The sequence below is a fragment of the Amblyomma maculatum genome, chromosome 1 (genome assembly GCF_055883805.1).
Source record: "Amblyomma maculatum isolate TAMU_Amacu chromosome 1, ASM5588380v1, whole genome shotgun sequence".
Lineage (NCBI taxonomy): Eukaryota > Metazoa > Arthropoda > Arachnida > Ixodida > Ixodidae > Amblyomma > Amblyomma maculatum.
In genome coordinates, this window is record NC_139344.1 from 312,387,972 (window position 1) to 312,412,112 (window position 24,141).

At 44.7% G+C, this 24,141-nt stretch overlaps 1 long non-coding RNA gene across 3 annotated transcripts; it reads right to left on the reverse strand.

Annotated features, from left to right (window-relative positions):
- Window positions 1-891: 891 nt before the first annotated feature.
- Window positions 892-23,897, reverse strand: LOC146207115 (uncharacterized). Of its 3 annotated transcripts, none has more exons than XR_014706593.1 (4): window positions 23,504-23,895; window positions 23,048-23,152; window positions 21,021-21,132; window positions 892-3,274 (listed from the first exon to the last, which is right to left on the reverse strand). It is a non-coding gene; the product is annotated as an uncharacterized LOC146207115 (long non-coding RNA). The 3 variants fall into 3 exon arrangements; XR_014706600.1 differs by lacking the exon at window positions 892-3,274 and adding an exon at window positions 6,892-16,961 and having other exon boundaries at window positions 23,504-23,897; XR_014706592.1 differs by lacking the exon at window positions 892-3,274 and having other exon boundaries at window positions 6,892-21,132; window positions 23,504-23,884.
- Window positions 23,898-24,141: the final 244 nt, after the last annotated feature.

Genomic DNA, 24,141 nt, shown 5'->3' on the forward strand with positions numbered 1-24,141 from the left:
TCTTGTGGTAAAGTATGTGAAGTAAATGAAATAGGCTTCTGCCACAGCAAAAACCCTCCACCTAGTAAACACTCTATTTCACTCCGGCAATGTAGTGCAAAGAGCGACGTGTCAAAGAACGCGAACTAAAAAAACTAAGCGCTGTTAAAGCTGATCGCACCATCGATCACTTCAAATCTTGCGTGCACGTTTCTGTACGGTCCTGTCGTTTTTCAGAGAATAACTGGCACTTTTTACATCGGAAACAATAAATTACTTTCTTCCTGCCGATACATTCCGAACATGCTTTTAGTGCGCTCGCCCAAGTTCTGTACTTGCCCCCACGCATTGACATTATAAATGGCACTGAACCATTTTAACCTCGCAGAAGCCGCTGAAATCATTGTACTCTCCTAAGCTCGTTTCCGATGCACGGACATTTTTTTAAATAGGAGCGAACTTACCAAGATTAGGTGAATTGCGCGTATCGGTCGGTGGTCTCTGTTCGCCGACGTTGCAAGTGTACGACAACAATGTTTTAGCACAGCGTTTAAGGGTCTGGTTGCCGACTTATAAAAACTGGGAAAGCATATGACAACCACAGCGGTAAAGAGGAAATGTAACAGCATAATAACGGCGCATATTTCTGCCTCTAACGCCGTACGTTAAATGCTTCAAGCACGGCGCCATGAAGAAAAATGCAAAAGCGAATGCAGCGCCACCGCGCCACTACTGGAAATTACAATTGCAACTTCATGGAAAATATTAGTAACAGAAAAAAGTTCCCTTCTGAATGACATCTAACGACATGACTTCAACATTTAGAACTTTATTCTTGATGAGAAAGCTGAGTATGTTGCATCCTAAAGAGAAAAAAAAAATGATTGGTAAGTGCCGCCATCTGCACCGCTCGCAAATGCAGGTTCGGCGCCCTATTTGAAATAATTATTTTAAACGAGCGCATGTTTGCGCAGATAGACCTCGCAAGGGCCGCTTTGCTCCATCGAAGCATTTGACGCACGACATGTAGCAGTGATCGCAAGGCACATCCGCGCAGACCTGTGAGGAACCAGTGCAAATGTGAAGATATTCCCTTGCTCCTTTTTCTTCTCGCAAGCAATATTCCAAGCACAAATAGAAGTGACTATGAAAATACTTTGCCGAGCCCAAAAGGAAGAATACACTGACGCTGAGCAGTCCCATTACGAATCCAACTGGATTGACATGTTGGAAAACAAGTGGCTGTTTTGAGCCTGGCAGTTTTGTTGATGTGCTCAACTGACAGCAAGCAGCCTAACTACTGGCACCAACTAGAGCACAACTCACCCTTGACGATTTTTTTTTTTTACTTTTTACAGTGACTCATGCTATACAGATATTTTACAAATGCACTAAACAAAGCGGCCCAAGCATACAAACAAGCGATAGTTTGTTTTGTCTCGCACTCTTATTTTTTCCTTCATGCATGAGCGCCCACACACCAGGAGGATGAAAATCCTGCAGGTTATGCACCTGTATGGATATGAACGAGGAATGACCAATGATGCAGCATTTGTCCAAACAAAGGCACATAATGCTCTTGAAGAGCCTATAGAAACTCTCAAATTGAAATAATCTTATACTACAATCCTTCTTTTTTTTCTGGATGAACACAACGCTTATAAAATATCTTCTGTAATGCAAGCACCTTTCCTGTCATCAGCAGGACATCCGCAGCTATGCATCTGAAACTTGCCGCCACTGTGGGGAAGCAATATGAAATGCAACAGTAAGATGCACTGCTTTGATCTAGCAATCTTTTTTCCGCCTCAAATGAGAATTCAGTGTACTCACCACGTTTACAACTATTACAAGGTCCTTACTACCCATCCGGTTAGCCCCTGAATTTAAATCTCCAAAATGAGAGGGCATGTGCTGCACTTAACATATTTGCTAAATATGCACTCAGGCACAACAAAACACAGTGCCTTTCAGGTCTTGCAGACATGCGTTACGTTCATCTGTCAAGAAATGTCTAAATACTTGCGTGTCTAGTTAGAAACAAGCCCCTATTTCACGAAAACTGGGGCAACTAAAAAATGTTAGGAACTCACACAAGCCGCACAGTTTCATGCTTGCAGAATAGCAGCTATGTTCTTCTACCAAGCACATATATGACCAACTGCTTATTTCTGTTATCTGAAACTGCTTCCCCAACAAAATCTTGGCTCTTCAGTAAAACTTCCCATCATGTCAGAAAAGAAAGAAATGAAGCACCATACAACACTTCCTAGCTGCGCCATAGAACTGAGCAGTGTCCACTTATTTTTTTTGGTAAAGTTGTTTTTCTTTTTTAGATACGAAATGGCTGTGCTATTCCAAGTTTGACATTGTGTCCACTCCTATCTTCGTCCAGGTTGGATCGATAGTATGTATAAATCGATAAATAAAAAATGAAGCTAGTGTGACTCGATGAAAATAATGCTCGGCACTTTCTGCACATAGGAAAGTACAAAACACTAGCCATGCAACAATGACTAGCATCTCACAAGTAGGTTTCCATGGATATTGTGTAAGTTTTTATGTAGGGGTGTCTTGCACTTTTTTTTTAGGTGAAGAGGATGCGATAGTGTGCAACAGCAAAGAAAAAAAAAATGGCAAGAGCATAGCCAAACAGGTTCCTCATCATCATCCTAACCAGCCTGACTACACCCACTGCAGGATAAAAGTCTCCTTTAATTCTCTTGTAAGGAGGAAGATGAGCATGCAGGAAGCTCAATGTCGGCAGCCACAGCCAGTTTGCTCAAAGTGGGAGACAAATCATCAAACTGCATGGGAGAAGTTCTAATTAGGCATTAACGCAGATGATGATGATGATGGTGCCATTGTCAGAGAGAAAGTCAAAACCTGAAATGGTGTCACAGCAGCACGACGAGAGAACAAATTCTATGGTACATAATGAGCTGTGAATGGTGGCCCTGGCCGTGCAGGCAGTCAAAGGCGAAAGACACTGCGCATTACGATGTGAGAAGCGAAAGATCAGATAATGTTGTCCACACTTTTATTAGCTTGTGCAGTTTCCTACACATCACAGATACAGTAGCCCCAGTATCAACAAGGAACGGCCCTACATTTGTTGACGTATTCGCAGTTCTTGCCTCAGGCAGTAACTAGTTTTCCTGGGGCAGAGATGCAGCAAAGGAACCGAGTGGCATTATGAGGATGGAGGCGAGTAGGCAGGTGGTGAGTGGAGGTGTCAAAGTTGTCTGCAGGACAGACGTGGCCAAGGCTCAGGGGCGCGTAAAGGCAGACACATCTGCAGGTGGCGACAATGACTCACAATGTGACCAGAAACTCTGCACGCATAACAAATAAGAAGGTTGTCATATATGCACCAGGAGTCCACACAAAGAGTGGACAGTTACGTAGGAATGAAGGTGGCAGGCTACAGTGGAAGGCGGAACGGGATAAACATGTCTGACCAGATCTGACGTTGCCATACATGAGCGTTATTGCAGCAGGAACCTGCAGATGAATGAATGGCAGCACTTCAGTCACTTGCTCTCAAATCAGCCTGAAGGGTCATGGCCAGGCTAGATGGAGATCCCCAAATGTCCTCAATTAGGAGTAGCTGTTATATCACCTCCCCAATCGCAGTCTTTAAACTGGTCCAGCAGCAAGCTGCTGACGGAACTAAGCTGGAAAGTGATTCAAAGTGCACAGAAGGTGGCTGAACCAGAATGCGCTGCTTTGCTCCTGCCAAAGCATGAATATATTGGCAACAGTGATAGGGTTTAGGACAACTGCGTCAGCCTCAATGTTTTTGAGAATGCGCTTTATCTGATCCATCTCTGGCTGGAGACTTCTAGATGTGTACACAGGTTCACAATGTCTTCAGTATAACTGGTGAAGGATCCTTGCAGCTGGGTTTAGGCTCACAAGTACTGTTTGGAACACAGCTTTTGTATGCAAGGGCAGCCAAAGATCTAAGAAAAGGCGCGTTTAAAAGCAGACTAGGTGGTGAAGTTTGCTTTGCGGTTTCTGCTCTACAAACTGGCAATGCCTGTCACGTAAAACACCATGTCGCTCAGCTTCACAGCGTCGTCTCCCTGGTTGTGGATGCTTAACCGCTTGCAAGAGGTAAGCCAATCCTATGTATTTTGGTCATTGAACCCATTGAAAATGGCCGGGTCCCACTATCGACATCAAGGTCCCTACATACCTATCTTAATGTTTAGCCAGCTGTGGCGACCTAATCCTTGAAAACTTCATCTCATTCGCACACTTCATTTTCTGCTGCCCCTTGCTACACGAAGTCAAGAATGTAGCACAAAAATAAAGAACAATGGACGAAGAAGAACACATAAGGCGATTGACTAGCGCTGGTCAATCATTTTATATGTCCTTCTTCGTCCGCTCTTTATTTTTGCGCTAAATTCTTGACTTCATGAATCATCAACTAGCCCGGCAGCAAGCTACACTTGGGAGGGAACGAATAAGGTTTGCCACATGAGGGACGGTGCATGAATTCAGGATCTCTGAACAGAACAGATATTCAGCTTAAGCGACGAAGGCGATCTTAGTCTAGAAGCAATGAGCGATAATTTCAGAGCCATTGATAATGAGTGCATGGCAGAGGTAGGCAGTAGGACAATTAGACAGGCTACCAGTAAACTATCTAAGCAGACGAAATATCTGATTATGAAATGGCAAGGCGTGAAAACCTCCCTCCGATGGGTCAGGATAGAACTGGCAGAGATGTTAAAGGTACTCGGTGAACGTAATTTGTTCGACGCAAGGGGGTATATTACGGAGAGAATCGAGCATGCTCTAAAATACAATGCTAGCCTGAAAGAGGTGAAGGGGAAATTAAGTAGGTGAAAATCCGATGTATGCATACCAAGGTAGCCGAGGAGTTCTACACTTAACCAGGCTGATAATGAGATTAGCAATAGTGAAGAGCAATCAGACGTTCCGTCAGTGACAAAGGAAGAGGTTAAGAAAGCTTTAGAAGCTATGAAAAGGGGGAAAGCAGCTGGGGAGGCTCAGGTAACTGCAGATTTGTTGAAGGACGGTGGGGATATTGTGCTTGAAAAATGGCCACTTTGCACATGCAATGTCTGGACATCGTCACCGGAGTTTTGGAAGAATGCTGACATTATTTTAATCCTTAAGAAAGGGGATGCTAAGGACTTGAAAAATTACAGACCAATCAACATACTACCTGTTGCGTATACGGAATTTACTAAGTCATTGCTACTACAGTTATATATATATTGAACTCGAAGTGGATCACGGAATAGTTAGATACATAGGCAATTTCATATACAAGGCAAACCAACAGATGAGGCTCTCTAACCCAGAAGCATGAATATGGTACATGTATGGCAGTGGTGCGTTGCCTGCCGGCAACACACTGCTCACTAAGGGTGCGGCGATGACCTGCAAGGTGTACACACGCACTGAATGTCACCTGCCACCTAGTGTCGAAAAGGAGAGTACATTGGGAACACTTCCAAATGCCACTTCGCAGGCGCCAGAAATCTTGGCAGGCAGCAGCTGCCATGACTGCACAACCCGGCTCTATGCATGAAAAATGATTGCCGGTGAGCTGTTAAAACAATCCTTTGCAGGGCACGACGCGCAATTCGAGGGACATGAACAACGCTGCTAAACTTTAATGTGGGATTTTCAGGGGGATATTTTGAGAGTTCGATATAGGAAAATGATATATGTGCATTTGATATATCCGGGATCAAATACAGAATCAGGACAACCTTAGACTTTAATCAACCAAATGATCAGGCAGGTTTTCGGAAAGGGTACTCTACCATCGATCATATTCATCATGCTATCAACGAGGTGATAGAAGGATGTTCGGGATATAACCAGCCTTTATAAATAGCATTCGTTGATTAGAATAAGCATTTGACTCAGTCGAAACGTCAGCAGTCATTGCCTAAGGGTGTATATGAGCCGTATGTGAAAGTATTGGAAGATATCAATAGTGGCCGCATAGCAACTATAGTCCTCCATAAAGAAAGTAATAAAATTCCCATAAGGAAAGGCACTAGGCAAGCAGACACGATCTCCCCAGTACTATTTGCCACTTGCTTAGAGGAAGTATTCAGAAACCTGGAGTGGGAACAATTATGAATAAGGGCTGATTTAATACATTGCCTTGTTAATTAACTCAGTGGACAAATTACAAAGAATGCTTAATGACCTAGGCAAGCAAAGCAAAAACATAGGCCTAAAAATTAATATGTGGAAGCCTACGGTAATGGTCAATAGCCTCGGATAAGAGCAGCAGTTTACAAAAATTCCGAGAGCACTGTGCAATCTACACTGCAGAAATGCGACAGCCTGAGTGTTGTTGGTGCACAAGGTGCATCACATTTGCTCTCATTATCATTACCAACTAATTGCATCGTCATTGTTAATTCCATCACTGCCATTATCACTAATTGCAGCATTACTGTTATCGCTACTATCATCCTCACTGTAGACAAGAAGAATTATGATGTGTTTCACAATTCCGGGCATGGCTTCAGTTTGGTAAAACTTCAGTTTTCAGTTTGGTAGAACTGAAAAAGTTTTAACCCGCCGTGTCACGCGAAAGTATGCTGGCACGTTTTATTGTTCATCGTCTTGTTTTGAATGTCTAAGTCGGCAATAAAGAAAAAAAAAAGGGGGGGGGGGGGGGGGGGGGGGCATGGCGCAGTAGGTTAAAGCGCTCGGCAGGGGATCCGAGATATGTTCTATTCCCGGTGGAGATCGGACTTTCATTTTTCTAGATTTAAGGACATAGTTTTCAGCGCAAAGGCAAGCGGCCAAATGAAAGAAGAAGAAGGAAGACTATAGGGACGAACACAGCGCAGTGTTTGTCCCTATAGTCTTTCTTTTTTTTTTTTTTCTTTGGCCACGTGCCTTTGCACTGAAAACTATGTCCTTAAATATAGAATACCAACTAGCCTAACAACTTACTCTACTGAAGTTCATTTTCCTGATGATGTTATTTTCGGTTTTGGGTGATGACGTCATAGGATTGATATCTATGTCTGACCGGACGAACAAACAGCAACAGTATGAGCCATTGAAGGCTTTCACCTTAATAGGTACAGAGGTGGAAGCAGGCTCGAGCATTTTGGAACAGCTCAGAAAGCAGTGGTAATGCCTCTTTGGAGCACTCAAATTATGCTTTGGAACATGTTTCTAGGGTAAACACTTTGAATAACAGCAATTTTTTTTCTGATATACAAAAAAATCCAATTTGATTACTTTTTATTCAAGATTCAATGCTGTACTACCTATGCACGCATATCTCAACATGTAAAGATGTTTAAAGTAACACAGCTGACTAAAAGCTTTTGCCTATTCTGACTTGACAGCTTTAGACATGTCCACGCTCAAGCACCACCACTACCTTGGAATTAAAATAAACAAGCTGCACATCGCCACTTTTTGATTCCGCAGCTGTGCTGATAAATTCCTGGGCACTGCTCAGTAGTACCTTCAGGAAGGATAGATGGCACTGAAGGGTAGCCTTTTCTTCCTTAAGCTTCTTTACTTCATGGTGGTCTCCCAGTGACTCATGTTTTCTTTTAAATAACACTGGGGCTACACGTCGGCAACAGGCTTTCTATGCCTTTCCAACACTCTTGAAAGCATTTTTTGCAATTAACACCGTCCTGGCATCACCCCCATAATGCTTCAAGTATGCTTTTGTCTGATGTAGACTGGACAGGTTTGTTGTTAACAACGATTCTATAGTGAAGTACACACTCATTTTCACAGCAGAACTGTTGGAACAACTCGTGTAGTTCTTTGTAACCAGAAAAGTTTCCTCAACAGCTCGTGGTAGTCTGTGGCAATTGCTTCGCTCCTTGCCCTCACTTCTCTCACCACCGGCGATTCAAAAGGCTGGGAGAAGTTGCTGTCATGCGCACAAAACATTTTTCTCGCAATTAATTCCTCCCAGTCGTTTGTGACTCGTTTTAGAATAACTTGAGATCAAAATATTTCTTATGCTCGCTTTTCTAGTTTATTAAAATTTTATATGTGTTAGCTAGGCCCAGCCAAGGTGCATTGTACCTCCACCACTAGTGTGCTGCCATCGTTTAAACTATGACGACCCTTATAGACCAGAATACGGAGGGTAAATTGATCGCTGCCATATTGAGGGCGCTATAAGGCTACCTAGAGGTGCTGCAGCGAAATGACTGCTCTGCACTACCAAACGAGGTGGCCATGGCTATTCATAGCGCTTACGCCTTTACGTTTCTTTGAAGTTTTCACAACTTGCTGCTCACAAAATCGTCAAAATTGCATTTCTGCCTCATGGCAAGGCTGTTCTACACATCTCGCAATGGCAGAGGCAAGCACAGCGTCCACAAGTGGAGCGAGTGGTTCGGTTAAGCGCATGGTACCTTTCTATGCGAAAAATACTACGGTTGTGACTTTTCTTACCCTCGCGTGGTGTCTGCAAAAATTTGTTGCAGTCCGCACCGCACAAACAGGTGGCATGCCACAAGTGCGAGTAAACCTGATGTCTCCGTTTGCATTTCAGCAAGGAAGTGCCTTTTTTTTTTTTAACAGCCATGATAAGCAACGCCAACCAGTCACAAAAATAAGACCTTGATATCTCCTGTTTGGTTGATGTGCTGCTGATTCATTTTTCAACCCTGCTGGAAAAGAAAAAAAAAACAAAAGAGACACCGGGGAATCATCGCCAATGAGAAGCATTCGCTCGCAGTAGCGGCATGCGGTCTGTTTTGTGAGGTGTGGGCTGCGGCAGATTTTTTGCAGTCACCACGCAAAGGTAAAACATATAGCAGACTGCAAAGGTTTTGCTGGTACATGGGACATTACTTGGGGGTGCAAATCAAATCAGAAAAGTCACAGCCATAGCAAGCCTGCATGCAATGGTACCATGCGCTTATAGGAACCACTCACTTCACTTGTGGACACTGTACTTGCCTCTGCCCTCGCAAGATGTAAAGAATAGTCTTGCTGTGAGGCAGAAATTAACTTTTGACAATTTTATCAGCAACCAGTTGCGAAAACTTCAAAAAGAAACATAAAAGCGCAAAAGCTAGACACCCACGGCTGCCTCGTTTGACAATCCAGAGGCATAGTTTCGCTGCGGCAACTATAGATGGTGCTAGAACGCTCTCAAAATGACAGTGTTCAATTTACCCTCCTTGTTCTGGTCTATAGACCTTTTCGAAAAGTGGTCGTGGGCGCTGCCATATTCAATACTGGGTTGTGCTGCTAGCATAAGAAAAGTTGAGAATTATCTCTCCCAAAGCCGCCCCACAGCCCAGTCAAACCGGTTTCGCCGAGGCTCGTGAAAAGGTCTATAGCACAACATGCCACTGCCCTGCTGCACTTCTCACAGTCACCTAACCAAATTGCATCGAACCGCATTTCTTGTACCTGGCGCAATTAATGGCCCAATACAATTAATGTTAAGCAAAAATCATGTTTCGCTAAATTTTATGGCAAAATACCAAGGCATCAAAACATCATGGCAAAACATCAAGTTTTGGAGTTTTGGAACAATATTGTGTTTTGGGGCAGGATGGCGCAGGCAAAGCAGTTTGGAGCAGAATAAAGCAAACGGAGTGAATGGAGCAGTACTTCCACCCTGCAGGTAACAAAGCTCTGGATGTTGTTGGCAAATGTGTCTGCTTAGGACAGGTAGCAACCGCAGATCCGGACCATGAAAGAGCGATAACTACAGGTTTTCCCCCCGAATTTAATCCTAGTGCTAGTGCAAATAATCTGAGCGCTGACTGATATAATCTGCGTGCCATGTAATTTAATTCGAGTGCCAAGCATTTAATTAAAGCGCCAGCATATCTATTTCGAGCGCGAGCTCAAATAATGCCAGCGCCAACTAATTTAATTTGAGTGCCAAAGCAATTAATACAAGTGCCGGCAAATTTAATCCGTGTGCCAACCAATTTAATCCATATGTGGAAAATGAATGCAATAGAGGGCTCCAAAGCACGAAACATGAATTCCAGAAATAAATCAAAATTGAGATCATCTTTCAGACAGTGCGCCGAATCAGCAAAGTGTCAACGTATAGGATAGCCTTCATCAGTATTATGACAAACATTGCCTTGATGCAAGTGTTTTAAACCTAATGTCTCCCAGAAAATAAAACTGCATTTTAAAGACGGCCGCTTCTGTGCTTTTACAAGCCTGTAGTTTCCTACGCCGCTACAATTACAGCCCAGGCAAATTAAGCACTGCTGTTTGGGTTAAAAGCTCTGCTGTACATAGTTTCAGCCACTTTGCCATGTCAGAGCCAGACTGAATGCAACGGCACGTGCTCTCTCTTTCCGTGGTAGTGGCCGTGTAAAATTGAGAAAGCGGTAAAATGAGATATGTTTCTCTGGCTCCATGTCTTCTCGCCTGAACCAACTCTGCTTTACACTAATCCTTCTTTTCTGCTAGTGGTGTTGAATCATTATTAGAAACACAAATACATTTCTGCACCGGTTGCCATTTCGTAAAAACAGCAGGCTGTTGTGTGAAGGCCGAAATGCCATCAGCATGCAGATTCAGTGCATATGACAACCCATAATAAGCAGTGCTTAACCAGCCAATTAGAAGATGACAGTCATATTTATTCACTTGTCATGCGTCTAAAACTAAAAGCTACAAGAGGCGTGTCATAAACTGCAGTTTTTCAGTTGCGCGTGGTTCTTGGTTTTTGCAAGATACAAGAACAAAGCAAAATAGTGCATGCAGATGTGATGCTTAAGCGTCGCATGGTCTGCGAAGTGATCTCAATTTCGATTTATTTCTGGAATTCATGCTTCGTGCTTTAGAGCCCTCTATCGCATTCATTTTCCACATATGAATTAAATCCGCTGGCGCTTGTATTAATTGCGTTGGCACTCTGATTCCATTGTTTGGCGCTGTCATCATTCGAGTTGGTGTTCGGATTAAATACACTGCCGCTTTTATTAAATGCTTGGCACTAAAATTAAATTACGCGGTGCGCAGATTGTATAAGTTGGCGCTCAGATTATTTCCGCTGGCACTAGGATTAAGTTCAGAAGGAAAACCTGTAGAACAAGTCTAGGATGGAGCGCATTTGGCAAGTTCTTTCAGGCCATGACTAGCAGCTTACCGGTATACCTCAGGAAAACGGTAAACAACAGTTGCATCTTACGAGTACTCATCTATGGGGCTCAAATGTGAAGGCTAATTAAAGGGGTTATACTTAAGTTGAAGTAGATGCATAGAACTGAGGAATGGAAAATGGTACGTGTAGTCTAGAGATAGGAAGTATGCAGAGTGGGTCCAAGAAATCAACTCTAAATAATGGCATTCTAGTCGAAATCAGTAAGAAGTTCGCAGGGGTCAAGTGGATGCAGCTAGCACAGAACCGGGTTAAGTGGAGAAGTATGGGAGAGGCCTTCGCCCTGCAGTGGGTATAATCAGGCTGATGATGATGAGTCGAAATCAAGAAGAAATGGTCACAAGCAGGACATGTATTGCAAAGAGAGGATAACCGATGGTCGCTAAGAGCAACAAATTGAATTCCAAGTGAAGGCAAGCGTGGCAGGGGGCGGCAGAAAGTCAGGTGTGTGGACGAGGTTAGCAAGTTTTCAGGGGTCAAGTGGGTGCAGCTAGCACAAGACCGGGTTAACTGAAGGATTATGAGAGAAGCCTTCGTTCTGCAGTGGGTATAGTCCAGCTAACGATGATAATGATGATGAGCTATGGACAAAGAAAAACCGTATGGACACAAAGGGCTCCTTTATCACATAAAAAACTGAATTGAAAAAAAAAAAAATCTTCCCACCAGTTGAACCAGACTTGCAACGACCTCATTAAAATGGCCAGTTTGCCGCCACTCTGAAATTAATGGCCGAGCAGCATAACTTTCGGGATCTGCACTCGCAAAATCAATATTGACATATACATTTCACTTGAGAAATCTGTCGCCAACGGTGACACCAGCATTTCATCTCTCCTCTTGAGTATACTCGTAACTCCCTGCCACTAAAAAGAAATATTGCTGACAAGTCGTATTGTCTACGAAGAGGCTTCACAAATTCGTAAAACATTTAGCGTAAATATATGTGCGGCTCCAACGCCTCAATTCGTCTTTTAATTAAACTGCACGTGCTCTTTTCTCTCTGTCTCAGCACGTGGAGGGGCAGCTCAACTGTGCATGTGCAAAGGTTATCGCGGCGCGAGACTTGTGCTTGACACGGCAGAAAGTGTAGATAAAGGGACAGAATGGAAGAATCGGGGGAGTCTGGCGGGAGCCCTGCTTGGGGAGCGATCACGTTGTTAGCTGTTGGCGAGCAGCCCGAAGCACCCTGATGTAATGGACCCTGATGTATGTGGAGCAGAGCAATACCAGGATGAAGACGGAAGCGATGCCTCCTGAGCTGGGTTTTTTGCTTGAGTTGCAGCCAGACGAGGAGCAATGTATTTTGTACTGCTCGGAGCCCCTTTTGCCATGTCACATAGGCCATCTTTACACCCCACTATGTTTTGTCTTGCCATGTAAAAGCACTGGCCCCTTACTTTTGTAGCAAAGCATTGTCCTGTCACGAGTCTCGACCACATGCTTCGCATTGCAGCAGCGTGCAGTGTTGTATCTTTGCAAAGTGCTTCTCTGCTGACCCGGAAATAAACTGGCATTTTTATCATCATCATCAGCCAGACTATACCCACTGCAGGGTGAAGGCCTCTCTCATATTTCACCAATTGGTATTTTGGAGCAGAATGGAATTCATGTGAATTTGTGACTAGTAATCGGGCGAGGCCCTGACTCGCGGACCCATTCTTCATATTAAACTACAAATAGATTAGGTATTTTTAGACCTGCATCATTATCATCACCACGTCGCTTTGTTGCTTCAGCAGCGAGTCATGGCGAGTCAGTGTGCCAGGTTCATCCATGCTATGATAGATGAAAGAATTCAGAAAATGTTGATGAATTCTGAATCAACAGTTCTTGAATTCCTGACCAAACCAAACCGAATTCTGAATCAGGTGAAAGTAACACAGATGAAAAAAGAACCTGGAAGGAAGTGAGGAGCAGTCACAAAAAAAAATCTTGGCAGTGAAAGGGTTAATAACAGTGCGCTCTTTGTGATTAGGGTCATCGGCTCTACCTCGTCCATCCATCCCAGAGGTCTTTCATCCTGCCATTTTCCATTCACTTCACGACATCTGCCATCTCAGCATCAGAGCCACATAGTGCCTCATTACCCAGCGGTACGTCTGGCCAAACATTAGACGTTCGCCAGTGGGCCCGCTCGTGTTTTGCTTGCCAGTACGTCAAAATGACTCACTATACAAAGACTCCTCCCCAGTCTTTCCTGCCATCTGGTTGTTGCTTTGACCACGTTCACCTTGACTTGGTTGGACCACCACCTCCATCTAATGGCTGCCGGCACATTCTGATGATGACTGACCGCTTCACTCGTTAGCTCGAAGCAGTGCCCACTCTGGACATTACTGCGCAAACAGTTGCCAAAGCCTTCGTTTCAGCATGGATTTCCCACTTTGGCTGTTACCACGGATCGTGGCCGCCAGTTTGAATGCATCCTCTTCACTTCCCTTACCAGTCTGCTCGGCACTAAACACTGCCGCACCACAGCATACTATCCTTGTGCTAACGGCATGGTTGAGAAGCTCCATCGTCAGCTCAAGACTGCCCTCATTGCTCGCCTAGATCGCGAGCACTGGGCTGGTCACCTTCCTATGGTGTTTCTTGGCCTACGCACCGTTTTTCGTCGCGACCTTGGCTGTTTGGTGGCCGAAGTCATCTCGGAGACTTGTTCGTTCCTTCGGCTTCCTCGTCCCAGCCCCTGCAGTACCTTTAACGCCTTTGGGACAGCATTCAACACCTAAACCCAGTCCCACCTCTATCATCTGACCGTCAGATCTTTGTGCACCCAGATCTTGCGTCCTCGAGGCATGTTTTTCTAAGGCGAGACACTGTAAAGGCGCCTCTTAGCCCCCCCTATGATGGCCCGTACCATGTCCTCAACAAGACTACAAAGTCGGCGACTATCCTGCTGGATGGTCGTGAGAGGTAGTCTCCCTGGATCGCCTTAAACCCAAATATATGGAGACACCTCCCCAGGAGCTCCCCTCGGATGTTGCTGGCTTATCTGTCGACATGCCTGCCGCTGAGGCACCCTCATCCCTGCCCCGTTGGCGCGTACATTTCGCAGCTCCGTTTGGTCGGGGGGCCCTGTAGCGCACAGCGCCGCTGTAAAGCGGAGGCACTAAGATCGGCGTTCACAGCCAGCAAGCACGGCACAGGCTGCTCAGTTCGAGAAGCCTGCCACGCTGGCCCTCTTGTTCTGGTGCTCCGCTGCAACGCCGTAAATTCCTTACATGCTCTTCACTGCAGGACACTTCCTGCCGGCTGCAAATATACATAGAACCAGCACTCCACTGCTTCAATACAATGCTGCTTTAGGCTTGGGCACTGCCAGCTTCGACAATAAAGGAATCTGCCGAAGGCCACGGACACAAAGAAAAATTTAAATGAAGCTGTAGTACAGCAGAAGGATCAGAATTCCCCGCAAAGTAATTTGAGATGCGGATCAAAAAGCTGCAAAGAAGACTGTTCTTTGCCCGCAGCTGCGAGGAGGGCTATCAAATGCAAGTGCCATATTCGGTTTGAGGTCGAGCACAGAGACTGGCATTCAACAAAAACAGTATGGAGCTCCTATCAGGATGGAGTCTGATGCCGATTTACGACCTACGGGAAGTCGGCGCAGCCGTGGGTGAGCAGCGCACCACGGGCGTACTGGCGGCCCATGACCGGTAAGCGAGCCATGATAATTCGGCCCCTTGTGTTTCCTCGTGACTGCGGCGACGGGGATTTCAACAGAAAGAGTCGGATGTACGGCCTGCATGTGGGGCCCGTTCGGCATAGAGGGTGGCCTGCCTCACTTTGGCAGCGGCACCAGGAGCAGAGCCCAACAACCAAAGTCCCGACCCCTGCCCTGATTCCTGTATTACATGGGCCTGCTGAAGGACCAGCCGTGCGACTCCCAAGGGGAAAACGGCACCCAGGTGGAGGTCATGATTAAGGGAGGAGGGTGTGGGAATTTAAGATTACCCACGCTTGCACGACACGGCTCTGTCTGCCTCACGGGGATACCTCATCTCTCTCCTTCCCCTGAAGCAGTGGCGGAGAGGGCAGGGGCGAGAGACCTGGCGTAGCGTGCCGGGCGGCCCCTCCTTCCCCCTACCCTCTAATATCGATGCACAGCATCTCATCGGGGGGAGACAACGCCGCGACGCCAGAGCCCGCGGGTGCTGCTATGACCAAGGATAAAAATTGGGAACTCCCAATAAACAGCCCAGCTCGGTGGCTCTGCCTCAGTGTTTCGTTCTTCCCTGCCACGGATGTGGTCAGAGCTAGCGGCGGGGCGTTCCGTTCTGAGCACAGAGCCCGAGTCCCGTGAGAACCCCCACAAGGTGTTGTTACATGTCTCCTTGACGTCAGCTCCAGCATCCATTGCAGTGAAGAGCAACGCCAGGGTTCAAAGCGATCGCTGAATGGAAATGTTTTTTTTTTCATCTAAAGCACAAATTAGATTAAGCTCTAAAAAATAAATGCCATTGAATGGTACTGTGTCATGCAATATATATATATATATATATATATATTACCCCGCACCTCCACCAAGTGTTAAGTGGGGATCCAGGCACTGGTAGCGGGCACTAGTAGCGAGAAGAACCGGAGCGGTGGTGGCTTAACTTTTGAGTCAGCTGGTCCGCAAAAGCACTTCCTCTTCCTCCTTCTCGGCTATCTGTCCGCTTAATCAAAACTTCTTCTTTACAATACACATATATAACTGCAAAAAATTTGCACATTTAAAGCTGACAGTGCCCAGGCCTAAAGCACCATTGCACTCAAGCAGTGGACTGCTAGTTCGTAGCCAGCAGAAAGTGGGCTGCTGCGATGAGCAGGCACAGAGCAACACCGTGGTTGCCTGCAAAGGCTCAACTTGAGAAATTATTTTCTCACTTAAAAGCACCCTGATTAAACTTTCAGTATTAAATGGCAATGAATGGCTCTGTGCAAACTAGTATTATTCATATCTTTAATAGGGCCACTTCATTACATAACTGACGGAGGAATAAACCTCAAACCTCAATAAGGTAATTTTCTCTGATTTAGAATACTTTTGCAGGTGCACCTTACATTGTTTGATCTCTTTTATAATTTTTTTGCAGGTGCAGCTTAAGTTGTTTGATCTCTTTTATAGGCTTTTTGTCTTCTAAAAAAGTTGGAGAAATAGATTGAGTACTATAATAGTAATAATTGGTTTACAGGAAAGGAAAAGTTTTCCCGTGGACACCTGAATCACGCTACAAGGGAAGGAAGATGGGAGCGAAAGCGGAAAGAGAGAGGCTCCATAGTGGAGGGCTACGGAGTAATTTTGACCACCTGGGGATCTTTAACATGCATTGACATCGCACAGCACACAGATGCCTCTCCGCTTTGCATCCATCGAAACGCAGCTGCCGGCAGTCAGATTCGAACCCAGGCACTCTAGTCTAATGCCTAGACCATAAGAATATAAAATTAGACAAACATTTCAAAATTTCAGCTTTTTGTACCACATTTTATGATTTATATTTGAACAAATATAAGGCAGAGTTTGTTTATTTCCTGCACATCAAAAGAACAATGCATTTTATTAATATGAAAATTTTTGTTTATAGTGATGCATCAAAAAGTTAATTTTTTTACAAATTTATCTCTGTGACTAGGTTTTGCTATTACTTGCAAGCTTAAAGGAGTATAGACCACCTTCACTCTGGCTACGTCATGAAGATGCGGTGGCGCTGTCGTAATTACAGACTTTCGCGTGGTAGGAAAAACAATGCTTCAGTTGCTTTCGCCTATTGTGATTGTGCGATGGTTTACTGCAGCCGAAAAAATAAAAAACAAAGCACCATGCTGACTAGTTGCATCACCGTGGCATGTGCTGGAAGGCAAAGAACGCAAAGTTTAGTAAGCTTGCACAGGTTTCTTATGGGCGAAGGTCGCCGTAAACAGTGGGCCATCGCAGTGTGGCGCGAAGGCTGGATACAGACACCTTTACGCCAGAGCGGTTATGGGCTCAAAGGCCATGAATAACTCGAGTTTGGCCTTCTTTATGACGCGTAATGGTATTTTGTGAGTGCACGTAAAATGTTGACGAGGCAGCCAGTATATTAATGCGTAGACCTGTTTATAATGTAAGCAATTCCTGAAGCAAATTTTTTTTTCACTTTCTAGTTGTATGTATTATGTGCATAGTGAGCTGCTGCGCATGCGATCAGTATTGCACTCCTCCGTGGTTATATTGTATGGCTAATATTAGCTTTGTTCACCTCAAATTATTTTAAATTTTGTGATGAAATATGCGTGTGCTGACAGCCACTGATTTGCTCAATTGGAGATGAATTTTATTATACCGAGGGGTTTGAGTGGTATTCACTGCAGCTAATTTTGAATGCGAGTTGTGGGGTTGAGCGTCCCGAGTGACATATGGGCCCCTGTTTCAGATTTTGAGGATCTTTACATCAACTACGTACTGCATGGCACACTGTCGCATTCAGAGTTTATCCTACATAGAAACGTGGTCACGGCGGCCAGGACCGAACTGGGTAGCCCTAACTACGGAACCAGCATGTGGACGCTGCAGCTTGTAATGCAAGCTAAAAGCTTGAATACCCATGAAGAAATTATAAACGCTAACGCCAATAACCTTCCACGAACAGAACAGTTAGGCGTGCAGCATGGTGATTTAAAGGAATAATGCAAGGATAAGCAAACCTGTACGGTGCCAAGGCACAGTGCCCTTGCTACTGTTGCTATGCTTACCAACAACGCTCATTTGATGCTCGGTATGAAGAATCATCCGAGAATGCAATGATGTTTTGAGCGGAATACTTCCTACCTGGTTTGCGTGTGCTGTTTACGAGCGAGAAAAATCACATTCCACTTACCCGACTGAAAGTTGTTGTATGCACCCAAAGCTTTGCAATTCTCGACGCATTCCGCGGCTAATGTGCTGGGCAAATAGCAAATATATATCAATCAACGCTACTCATTTTCAAGGCAGCAACAACTTCGCTCGTGCGCTTTAAACCCGCTCTTGGTCTGGTACGGTGTGCAGGACAAGGCGATGCATGCTGTGTACGTGAAGTTTTTCCAAGTATTGCTTTTGTACTCACACAGCGCGTGGGTATTTTATCTGCCAAAAAGGTGCCTGCATATCACAATAACACGCTCTTGGCAAGTATGGCCACAGCAGTGGGGTGGCACCACAGTGCCGCTCCCGTGCTTTCCGCCTGCTCTGGGGCCATAGACGACTGCCACGCCACTTTGATTGCTTTGTTTGTTTTAAACATGGTGGAGACCTATAGACACCTAATTTTCGGGTTCGTGTTTAATTAGCTGTAATGATGTGCAAGGTATTACTGTACAGAAAGCACCAGGTGATATCCACCTATGACCGCTAAACAATTTATCATTGAATTTCTTTCCTCATCCGTTTCGGTTTCAAAAGCTGTGTGATGGCTGTGACGCCAAAGTTAAGTCTAGGTCACGTGACGGGTGAAAAAAAATTGTGATATCCTGTGATGTTTAAATTCACTGCAACGCTGAAGCCAGCCTGCCTCAAGAACAGGAATCGCAACAATTGAAGAGCTGGAGATTATACTGCGGCTTTTTCATGCTGTGCATGGCTTGGACTTGATTGTGATGTCACAGCCATCTCTCAGCTGTTGAAACCGAAATTGGCGAGAAAAGAAAATTGAACTGAAAATTATTTAGCAGTCGTAGGCAAAAACCACTTGGCGACCCGTATACAGGAATGTCTTACAAAAATGCCACCAAAATTTGGCGTCTATACTGCTTTAAGATGGTGGTCACGGGCAGAAAATATTTCTTCGCCAAAAACAAGCTGGGATAATATTCTTCATAGCAATACAATTTGCTATGATTTTTTAAAAAGAAATTGAGGATAGTCAAGCCCACAACCTGTATCAGTTGGTGTGGAATGAAACCAGCACCTTTACCTTAGCAGATCATGCTAGCCATAACAGCCTACCAAGATACTTTGTTGGGCGAGTTGGTACTTATTCATTATTGATATAAACAGCGCGAACACGAAAACAAGGGACACGAAACACGAAAACCACAGTACATGCGCTGACTCACAACTAAGCCTAAGCCGTTTACTGCAAGGCCCAGAAAAACAAACATGAAGAAAACGAATCAGTCTCGTGAAAAACCCCTGGGTTCACCTGCTGCATAAAAATTACTTTAAAAATCACTTAAAAAAGACACTTCTTTCCTTGAAAGAGCAAGAGACGTCTTGCTGATACACTTATTGTCCGTTGAAATAAAATACGCTTCCACTATCTCTCTCGTTATCTTCTCTTTGAGGTTCTACCTGGAATCCACCTTCATAGGATGGAAGAACAAGTTATATACACAGAAGGCTGGAGTGTGCATTGGATCGAGTGTTGCACCGGTCTTGAGTGACATCTTCTTAATGTACGTGGACAGACACCTGAAGGATAACTTGGAGGGCTTGCATTATTCCACCTTCAGGTATGTGGACGACTTTTTAGTATTAACAGGCCGTGAGGGATTCAATCAAAGAATGAAGGACATTATGGATGTTTTTACTGAGTGTGGATCCGGCCTGGAATTTACTGTTGAGAAACCAGTGGACGATCAGTTACAGTATTTAGATATTTTGATTCAATTCGGTGATGATCATGTTTGTTGGGAATACAACCCGAGATCGATGAAGCCGTTGCTAGGCTCCAATTCAGGACATTCCAAGTTAGTGAAGAATGGGATGATAAACACTTGCTTGTTAAGTGCGTTGACGAAATCTTGTTACCACGGCATGGCCAAGAGTTTTGAAAGACAAGTGAAGAGAATTGCAAAGGCCGGTTATCGCGAGTCAGTTATTATTGAGGCCAGTTGCCGGGTACTGAAGAACCTTAAAAGAACGCACAGACTGAAATCCCTGCCTAGCATGGGTGAGAGGAAGAGGAAGGTTGCCGTGGTACCGTATGTGCACAGGATTTCGCATGGCCTCAAAAATGTAGGCAAGAGGTATAATGTGGACGTCGCACTGACCGCCCCGCTCAAGATGAAGAGGATCTGCCCGGCTGTTCAAAGGGAAAGAGAAGAGAAGAAGCAAGAATGTGGGGTGAAACATAGAAACCCCTATGTTGGATGCAAGACAGGTGTTGTGTATAGGCTTCCACTCTCTTGTGGAGCCAGTTATATAGGACAAACCGGACGGTGTATAAATAAGAGACTACAGGAACACTGTAACAACTTGGAAATTGGAAAGGACAAAACGTTTCTAGTATCCCATTGCCAGTCATGTGAAATAATGAAGAAGGAGAAGAAGAAATGCACTCCTAAGTTTGACAGTGTTAAGATTTTATATCGCCACAAAGAGAAGATAACGAGAGAGATAGTGGAAGCGTATTTTATTTCAACGGACAATAAGTGTATCAGCAAGACGTCTCTTGCTCTTTCAAGGAAAGAAGTGTCTTTTTTAAGTGATTTTTTAAAGTAATTTTTATGCAGCAGGTGAACCCAGGGGTTTTTCACGAGACTGTTTCGTTTTCTTCATTCTTCATTTTTCTTCATTTTTTCTGGGCCTTGCAGTAAACGGCTTAGGCTTAGTTGTGAGTCAGCGCATGTACTGTGGTTTTCGTGTTTCTTGTCCCTTGTTTTCGTGTTCGCGCTGTTTATATCAATAATGAATAACAGCCTAGCATTATCCTTGATGCATTAGCATGACAGGAAAAAAAAAAAAAAAAAAAGAACAGTGGTAGCATACGATATATACACCATTACAAAATCGAAGAACTTGAAGGTAAGCTGTCTAAAATTGTAAAAACATTTTTTTTTTTTTGTGGAACTGCAGCAGCATCACACTTTGTACCAAAAAAAATTGCCTTGACAAGCACTGGACCATATATATGCTGGTCTGCAAATATGAAACGCCTTTGCCCACACGTACCAGCCACAGCTATCCGATGGAAACTAAGGCAGAATCAAAAGCACAGAAGGAAGCCCCAGGTTGCCTCCAAAGGATCCCTGTTTCAGCACACACACCAAAGACAGGGAAGGACCTGGAAATCAGAACAATGCAATAAATGCCCACTCCTGGGAAAGCTAAGATGTGAAGGATTTTGTTACAACACAGAAAGTATAATGAATGAAAGTATGAATTCCGCAATTCATGGCAGTTGGTTATGTCTACTATCTTATCTTTGCAAACATTTGTCGTCACTTCAAGTAAAGGATCCATTTCTCGTTCCTAATTCTGAGGCAGTTGCTGATTTGCTCCAAAATGAGAGCTTGGTATACAGTGCTGGTTTTAGCGTAGATGTGGTTGATTTGTATAATCTCTTCCACACTCTCAACTCATCCAGTATGTTCAGCAATGTATTACGGAGGACAATGATGAATGCTGGTTCCAAAATGAGTGTGGAACCTTAACCGGATCCTTTTTGGAAATGTTATCTTACTACCTGAGTAACACGTTTTTTGAGTGAGATGGTCGACTTTATACGCAAAAATCTGGTGTGTGCATAGGTGCCAAGATAGCTCCCATCCTCAGCGACATTTATCTAAGCAGGGTTGATATGAAAGTTGAGAATGATTTAGCCAGTTGTTGCATGCACATTTTCCGTTTCGTGGAGGATTTTCTGGTGCTAGCTAGCTCTGTGAATCCTGAATTTGTGTCAAATGTTCTTGATGTTTTTGCACGTAATGGGTCGGGACTATGGCTCACGCATGAAGTCCCCCAAGAAACAGCCTTACAATTTCTCGATTTAAAGTTGTCTTTCCAACCTCACCATGTCTGTTGGCAGTATTCACCTAGGAGTGAAAAGCCCCTTCTGAATTACAGGGCCTTTCATTCAAAGCTCGTAAAAAGTAGTATTGTTACGGGATGCTTAGGCATGGCAGTGAAGAAATCTTGTCATCATAAAATGATGTCCAGTCTCTTAACTCAGGCGGACAAATGCAGGGAAGCTGATTTCCTGAACTCAGTTCTCGTCTCGAGTGCAGACAAAGTCCTCTGCGCGCTAAAATTGTCTTCAAGCATGTGAGGGTGGGAAAGGTGTTTGGAGGAAGGAAGAAGAAAGGTAGTAGTCATGCCATATGTACACACGCTGTTGCACCGAATTAAAAGAGTAGGAAGCAAGCATAATGTAAACGTTCTGTTTCCTTCTCCTAACAAACTAGAAAGAGTGGGAGCCGCGGTTCAAAGAATGCACGAGGGGGCAGAAGAAATGTGTGCAACATAAATCATGAAAATAGATATGTTCCTTGTAAGACTGGCATAGTATATCAAATCCCTCTGTCCTGTGGCCTTACCTACATAGGCCAGACTGTGCAATGCATTAAAGTGCGGCTCATGGAGCACGCTAATTCGCTGAAAAAGAAAGAAGCTAACCTAGCGAAGCACTGATTCATGTGCGAATGCACGTCATTTTTTGATGACAGTGATGTTTTGTTCGTTCATTCTTACCAGTGCACTAGAGAAGTAGCCAAAGCTTTTGACATAAGAAAAGTAAAGGGTGCGTGAGTACGCCTTTTGTCACATTATCTCCTCGGGAAATGAATATGCTGCACAGTGGGCAGCAGTTCTGCCGATGCACTCGTGCTTTTAAATGCTTTTTTTTCTTTTTACCAAAACTTGAGGTCGTTGACGTTGCGCATGTGCGCTGTTTCTCTGTGCGTATATATGATGTGATTCTTCCCAATAAAAAAAAATCAGCTGTAAGTTCAGCGCTATTCGTGTGTCTCGTTTCGTTTATTTCTTGGTCTCTGTATTTTTTTCGCTGTTACTCCCCCGCTTTTTATTGCTTTGGCTGTGGCGGTGCTGATCGAAATTCATGCCCTGGCCACATCAAAGTCATGCTGTGGACTATCTTCATAAATAAGGCGAGTTTGATTACATATATCAGCACCCTTGTGAAGCAACCGGTTTTTGCCAGCACATATTTTTACAAGCGGGTGCACTCAAGTGCTACTCACCTTTTCATGAGGCACAAGGCATACCATCGGGAGAGGCCATGAGCAGAAGCTGCGACGAAGCCAAGATCTCACAATCGCCGTGCATCAAGATTATTTCGGTACATACTGAAAGGAAACAGAAATGGTTGCTCTTGCTGGGACAGGGCTAGCCGGGGCCAAACGGAGGCGTATTCGAAAATGAACTACGAAAGGAAAGCCCTTTCGTGCGAGCCGCCGGGACTGCTTTTAAGCGCACGAAAAAGGGCTCCTTAGTTCCTCTACACTTCACTTGAAGTCACTGATAAATAGACTCATAGCAAGATTACAAAAAAAAATAATTGAGATCGCTAAACAATAGAGCGTCGATGCAGAAAAAAATTTCCAAACAATTTGTAACGAGAGGGCAGCGGTGCAATGGGTTGGCGAGGCAAGTACGGAATGCAACACGTGCTTTGCGCTGTATTTCGCAGTACTCACGAAAGTTTGGAGAAAGCAGCAGGGATGCGTGCCACCCAATCTAATTTGCAGAATCCATTCCAGTCCGGTCATTCTGAAACAACGCGACGCGAACAAGCCTCCCGCTTGCTTGTACCACTGGGCGCCAAAATTGAAAAGGGAGAAAAAAAAAAAAAGGCACCTGCGGCTGCGGAGGCGGCGATAAAAAAAAAAGCGTCTGGATTCGAGAGTACACGCAAGCAAAAAACAACAATCAGTTCAGTTCAGTCGTTCAGTCGTGTCCGACTCTTCGTGACCCTATTGACCATGTCACGCCACGCTTTCCGGTCTCTCACTATCTTCCTAACATCAGTGGTTAGAGCGCCCGTCTCGGCTGCGGGAGGTGGTCAGTTCGAAACCCACCGCCGGACACCCACCGGTAAAAATGGGTACAAGCGTCCCCCGGCCTGGTGCTCGGCTTTTACAGGGGTGTGCGTTTGGGAGAAGCTCCGTAAACCCCGCTGCGCGCCCCTCCTCCGCAGTGGGCCCAAACCCAGTTTCGAACCTCGCAGCCTGCAACGGTGGTTCTGTTTGTCTTGCAAAGGTACTTCCTTTGACCCTCACCTGAAGTGCTCCCTTAGAGCCTCAGCTGCAGCAGTCCTAAAAAAACAAAACGAAAA